The 7153-nt window shown below is 41.9% G+C and overlaps 1 protein-coding gene across 3 annotated transcripts in view; it reads left to right on the top strand.

Annotated features, from left to right (window-relative positions):
- Positions 1-5507: 5507 nt before the first annotated feature.
- LOC143017878 (retinol-binding protein pinta-like) overlaps positions 5508-7153 on the top strand; it is a 71149-nt gene continuing 69503 nt past the window's right edge. For all 3 annotated transcript variants that reach the window (XM_076172887.1, XM_076172888.1, XM_076172885.1), the window contains exon 1: positions 5508-5664. The gene's annotated coding sequence lies outside the window, so the exon portion shown is untranslated. The remainder of the gene's footprint in view (positions 5665-7153) is intronic.

The following is a 7153-nucleotide window of genomic DNA, read 5'->3' as shown; positions in this document are numbered from 1 at the left end:
TAGGGTGAAAGTGCTCCAAGTGGCTCAAAAGCCACAAATAAAATTTTAAATTGTTCTATCAAATGTATCAAATGAATGTGTTTCCTCAAATAAGTCAGATTGAATGACGTCACTAGCTGAAGTGTCGCGCTTGTCTATTTTGGATGTTAAGATGGATATCTTTGCCGTCTGTGACATTCCTACGTAGTATTTCTGAGTGAACCTCGGGAACGTTCCTGCCATTAAAGAGTGGTAAAGTTGTTTCGTCCTTAATGACTGTCATGAGGTTCTGTGTTGTCATAGTGTCGTGAGTAGGAATTTACTTGTCTGAAGAGTTGGAAGTGAAAGGGGGGGGGGCGTCATGGTTCGTGGCGACGCAGCTTGGCTTCGTGTATAGGGCCGGTTTGTCGAATGAGAGAGGGCTTTGGACACGTTCATGTATTAAGAAAAAATATGTGTGGAGACTGTGTTGCTCCTAGGTGGTACTGAGAACGGAAAAATATCAACTTATCCAATGTGGTGTTGGAGTACGGTGGTGACGGGGCTGCAGTGGGGAAAGAGAAGATGGAAGGATGTACTGCTGGAAACGGGGGGGCAATTAGTAATTGATTGTGGGAAACGAGAAAATGTACAATCAAGATGTGTCTGTATTATACGAAAATGAGATAAAGGTGAAGGAGATTCTTGCACAGCTTAGAAGCGGTGTGTTCAGAGTGTGGCCGTTGGCTGATAGATGCCAAGACGATCGTGGACGCGTACAGATGATCGTGCGGAGCGGGATGCGATGTTGGAGGAGGGGGAGATGATCCGACTCGTGCAAGGGTGAAGGATAGTCCAATGTCTTTGTGTTGTCGTGGTGGAGGCGGCGGGCGTCGTGGTGGTGGAGAAATGACTCTGGTGGAGATTTCCTTGTAGATGCTGGGGAATGCGTCTATGTTGACATGGTGGAGCGGCGGGCATCGTGGGTGTTAGAAAAAGGCCTCTGGTGGAGATTTCCCGTAGGGGTTGAGGAATACGTCTATGTTGACGTGGTGGAGGCGGCGGCGTCGTGGGTGGTGGAGAATGCAACTAAGAGGAATCAGCGAAGAACTAGGGATTCATGTCGTAGTTACTTGAGGTGGGCGAAGCAGCGAAGAGCGTCGATGCTTTTGGCTCGTAAGTGGAAGCTGGAAAGTGCTTCGAAGGAATTAGTGTTGCGCTGCTGCTTCGATGTCCACGGCTGTAGAAGTTAGTGTAGATTCAAATCCCTCTGCTGGTCGCCAGAATGCAGGTTTAAGTTTCGTAGTGACGTAGTCGTAGTCCCTCCGCTGCCCACCAGAATATAGGTTGTGGTACTCTACATTTGGAATTGGTGGTGAAAGAAACTCGGGCAGAGTTCTTGGCTTTAATTCTCCAAGTTAAATTCTAACTACAACATACACGGGAAGCCTCCAGTAAAGCTCGGAGGGTTGCCAGAAACATATTATATACATATGTACAGTTTTCATACCATAGGGAAAATTAGAAAGGTTTAGTCCGACGTGGAGAGGCGCCGGCAGAGATTCTTTTGTTTCCGAAGCAGGTGGCTGACCCGAGACGCAGCTGTGCCTATTGTCCAAGTAGAGTGCTTGACCTGAGATGCCGAGATTCTGTTGTCATCAAACGGGCGTAGTCAGAAAGGTCGGTTAGCTTGGTCACTGAACAGTGTACATTCCCTTGGGAGACTTTAATCTTGTCGACAGTACCACGTTGCAGCATACGAGTGCGTGTGTCCGTGTGCACCCTGGTCATCGAAGGGAGACACAGCTACGTTGAATATACATACATATACCAAGGCTTTTTCCCCCTTACAAGGGGGGTAGCCAAAAAGGAAAAGACATAAAATCATTTCCACCCATTCCATCCCTGAATACACTCCACACCCCTCCACCCTCCCTCTTGTCTTAGCACCTCCTGGATGACGGGTCATCCCTGCACCTTGGCCACTGCCCTGGGTCAGAAGCAGTGTCGCAAGACACAACACATCCACAGCAAGGCCGCTTCATTAAATCGGCGACCCCCCTCTCCGTCCCCCCCCTCCATTGCATAAAAGGAGAAGACGGGGAGAAATCCCTTCGGGCTGCGTCAAATTTTGCTCACACATACTACCTCACCCCCCATCCCCCTGCCCATTCCACCTCATACAATCACAACATCATCCATATAAAACCATTCTCCATTCACCCCTGTCTTCTGTCCTCTCCCGTCCTTCCTCAACAGACATTCCCCTCTTCCCCAAGCCCCCTTCACCCCATCCATCCACCTCATCCTAGGACGTCCCCTCACGGTGAATATAGAGATGATAATAAACACACACACACACACACACACACACACACACACACACACACACACACACACACACACACACACACACACACACACACACACACACACACACACACACATAGAAACAAATAAGATGAGGAAGTAGAAAGTGCAAAAACAATACATGAATTTAAAAATAGTATAGATAAAATTAGATATGAAGACGGGACACCACGAGAATAACTCCAATTCCCGTAAAAAAGAACTAGGTAAAAACATATAGGTAAATACACACACACACACACAAACACATATATATATATATATATATATATATATATATATATATATATATATATATATATATATATATATATATATATGCATGATCATAAATGCACTGTAAAATATATGGTTTATACAAAGAACTACGAAAAATGCACACTAAGGGTGATCATGCACTGAAAAAACATCCCAAGGCCATTGGCCCTGGCAACAAATGTGGGAGCTTGCCTGGTCGGATACGAGTGAAAGAAAATGACACGAAACCGTTACACAAAAAACATGCTTGACCTGGCGTCCCCCCCCCCCCCCCCGAGGTAGTCTGGATCAATGACTATGACTGAGTCATTTTAGTTGTATGAGAAAACCCTCTTAATACAAATATATATTAGCAAAACATAAAATAAATTTCGTAATTGTACATACAATGTTTCAACCTGGCCATGCTCTGCTCGCGAAACACTGACCGCAGAATGACTTGACATTAATTCGACTTGATGGCAAACGAAGTATGTTACAGTTAAATGAACTGCTGGAACACTCAACAATATTTGGTGTCTTTGTTATATATATATATATATATATATATATATATATATATATATATATATATATATATATATATATATATATATATATATATATATATAGTAGACGGGCAATGATGGTGTGAGCTACAGATCGCGTTCGGCCACTTGATGTTGCTTCATCACAGATCATTGCTAACTCATATTACTCTTCCCAATGGGGCGAGCCTCCCCCAAAATTTCAATATGTGTCCAAGAATAGAAAAGGAATCGGTGCCTCTATAGTGTGAGGTGTACCGCCATATGTCGCCTACCCATGTGCAGCCTGAGGTCTACTGCGTGACCCGCGTTCCTTCGGGACCCTCCCCACACTGTCCATCAAACATGTGACCTGCCCAAATACATAAAAAATGTGACCTGTCCACATGACCTGACCTAACCTAACCTATTTGTGTCATTCTTAGAAGATGTACGAAGTGTGTATCGCTAGAATAAATGTATGGAAATGTATGATAACATGTTTATTTTTACATTTCTTCCTTTAATATGAATGTAATTAGAAATCCAATTATCTAAGTCATTCCTAGGATATGTACAAAATATGTGTTTATCGCTAAAATAAATGCATGGAAATGTTAGACCTCACGCTATAGTGCTAACGGGAGGTAGATCTCACGCTATAGTGTGGTAGACCTCACGCTATAGTGTGGTAGACCTCACGCTATAGTAGCACCGAATGTTCAATTACGAGTGGAATATATTTTTAATTTGGGTACTTTGGACTGAGATAGGTTAGAAGTTGCAACTGCCAAACAATAATCTGGGAACGAAGTCATCTGGCCATCACGTGGGCAGTTCAATATCAAAGTACCATTGTTTATGATAATAAGGCCGGGTATTCACTAGATACACCTTATCACTACTGATGGTGCCGTTTCAATGAAGAGAGAAACAATACGTACCATGGTAATTTCTTCGAGTTTTACTGACCTTAAAAATCCACTACAATCAGCAGCAGTTCACGGGGCCTCCCACAAATCCCCCTTATAAAAATAAAGTCTTGGATCACATGCTAAACTCGTGATCAACAGTTATTACCCTCCTATGTGAGAGGACTCTTATCGTCCGATCCAGTGGGTAATTATGTGACTTTTCACATACCAGAACCCCATCTATGGAAACAGTCACGGCTTGTACAAATGGCATGTCACGCCGTAACGCTAACTGCTTGGGCCTGGTCCGGGGAGTAAGAGCCAACCTTTCGGGGATGCACCTCCAGATAGAGGTAAGGGTGTTGATGGGGTCTGAAGACAAAACGGCTTACAACAATGGTTCTTAACGTTTTTCGCTCCCGATACCACAAAGTTCAACTCAAATTCAATTCGATACCCCCTCTCCAATATTAGCGTAATACTCTCGGCTTCTAATTTTTTAATTTACTGTTAAAAAAGAGAGAGAGAGAAGAAAAAAAAAAACAGTACGACTATGAACAAACAGATGAATTATTGGGGCTCTTTTTATTTTCATTTTGAGTAGAAATAATAATAAACTATAATTCTTACTGAAAATATTTCCCAGGATGCCTTTTTGAATACCCTCAAGTAATTGTTTCAATATCCCCTGGGGGTATTGAGGCGCTGCAGAACATCTGGCTTACAGTGAAGATTGAATATAATTTTCGGTTACACAGAAAGGGGCTGGCATATAACTTACACAAAATGTATAACACTTACTCTATCATGTACTCACAAATTCACGAATAAAATAATCATTAAATTATTGCAGCTTCCTCGATATCTGTATCACCAGTGTAAGATGCACACGTAATACTCAATATAATAATCTTTGTGCGTTCAATGTTGTTTGCGTCGATAATTTGTTATTTCTTTGTTTATTTTCAATTATCTGAACCAGTAACTGTATATGAACGTAAAATATATAGTGAATTTATTGTAAGAAAATTCATAGAGATTACTTGCTTATCCTAATATTATCAGTGTTTTTTTATCATTATTATTTTTTTTACATCGCGTTTACCTTCCTTGGCAAATGTGCAACTTTTTACATAACAAGCAAGCGATTGGGATACAGAATTGTTTTTGTGATAAGAAAAATATTACACATTTGCATAACTGGGGTGTGTGCTCTCACCACATAGTCGATCCCCCCTCTCCGAAGGTATTTGGCGTTTGTTTGTATACTTCTGGCTATTTTATCCGGCTGCGTGGTATCCTTTTGGCAAGGAAGAGGATGATAACCCCTCTGAGTGAATGAAATCTCCTGGCGTCAGCCAAAATGAAATTCATGTTTATGGAATGCCATTTTCACCGCGCTTAAAGGAGCTAACCTACATCATATTTATCATTGCCATCACTTACACTACATAGAAAACACTAACACCTATCATGACTATCCGCACCACTATCATGACTATCCGCACCACTGTCAGGCAGTACGACAACCGCTGTTGTTGCTACCTCCTGTTCTTCCTACCATACTATGAATTCACTCCACTGACACCTTCCCACCACAGCTCACCTCACTCCCTCCCAGGCAACCATCGGCGAAGTTAGTCGACTGTTCTCATCAGGTAAGCAAGGTGGGGGCATTCTATAGGGTCAGTGCGATGCACACATCTCTCTACTTTTATTTGCTTTTAGCTCGTTAATTGTGGCTAAAAAGAAATTATTTTATTTAGCTGCGTGGTCTCATCTCTCTCACAGTCACATTTCAGAGTAAACACTAAACGTAAACAATAAAGTTGATAGCTATTAAGTATTAACGAAATAGTGAAAACAACTACTGATATGCGAATATGATTGCCCACATTATATAGAATTGAAATTTATAAGAATGACCTAGTTATGGACCAAAAAGTCTCCTGTCGACATGTTCTTCCCTTGTAGTGAGAATTAGATAGTCGGTGTAGCCAAGTTATATAATTGTTAGCGTTAAAAAAGTTAGCTGCGTACTTAGCTAGCTCTTTCCGTATCTCTCCGTACCGCATGGCACCGCTTTTGGTTTTACCGCAATATTTTACTCACATACTTGGGACTTACACTATAGCGGTGGAGTTTTAGGTTAAATCGATTAAGCTCTTCTTTGAATTTTACGCTCGGCAGCCGTGGAGGTCGAACCAGCGTGGTCTGCATGGCGTGTCTACAGGATCGAATAGCATACCATGCTACTCAAGCACCCTTGAAACCAGTCGACCAAATTGGCAATCCGTGAACACAAGAAGAGCATCCACTTATCCTATGATTTAGACAACTATTAGACTGTTCTATTCAGCTTTGTTCGGCCCCTTTGATAGAAAAAGTATTGGCGAGATTTGAGAATGAAGAACACCAATACAGTGTGCAGCACTCGCGCAAAATGGCTGAAATGAAATGTAGGGAGTGTCAACTCTAGAAGTCCAGTCGTGCACGACGCAAAGTAGTTGGAAGGATAATATCTTTGATGTGTCAATAGGCCAGTAAAGAATCAGACAAATAGATATATAATCAATTAAAGTAAGTAAATAGAGTTAAGGAATTAAACATATATAAGTTAAAAGTATATTTCTGGTCAGGTGTCGCGGGTAACATTCACGGTCTTTGACGGTCAATTCTAAGATCGAGAGAAAGTCTTGGTACTACTATGCGTGTGTTCCCTTTAGAAATATGTTACTAAGGAGTTTGGGAAACTTTTCTTATACACCAAACCTTGATAGTAGACATAAAGAGTAATCTTAAAGTTCTAATCGGAAAGTATGTTGTAAACGACACTCATCACTGTTTACCGGCTCGACGGTGCAGTGATACCGTTCTTGACCGCTGATTTAGCGTTCCGAATTCGAGTCCCACTCATGGCTTAAAAAAGAAAAGAAAAAAAGAATCACAACAGTGCGCGTCGGCACTCCAACTCCTGTGGGCAAGGAGTTGGTATGTGTGTAAGTTCACAGGTTGAGCAATATACTCGTATTAGCTCTGAACTCTCATGCGGGAGCTGTCGATCCTGTGTCAAGCACGTGATCAAAGACTGGTGAATCATTTCCCTTTCCCACCCTTTGCAGACTGAAAGTTTGACTCTACTATTTA

The sequence above is a fragment of the Oratosquilla oratoria genome, chromosome 33, assembly GCF_046742065.1.
Source record: "Oratosquilla oratoria isolate Oo_2021 chromosome 33, ASM4674206v1, whole genome shotgun sequence".
Lineage (NCBI taxonomy): Eukaryota > Metazoa > Arthropoda > Malacostraca > Stomatopoda > Squillidae > Oratosquilla > Oratosquilla oratoria.
The sequence above is the reverse complement of the archived record's forward strand: the minus strand, read 5'-3'. Positions and strand labels throughout refer to the sequence as shown.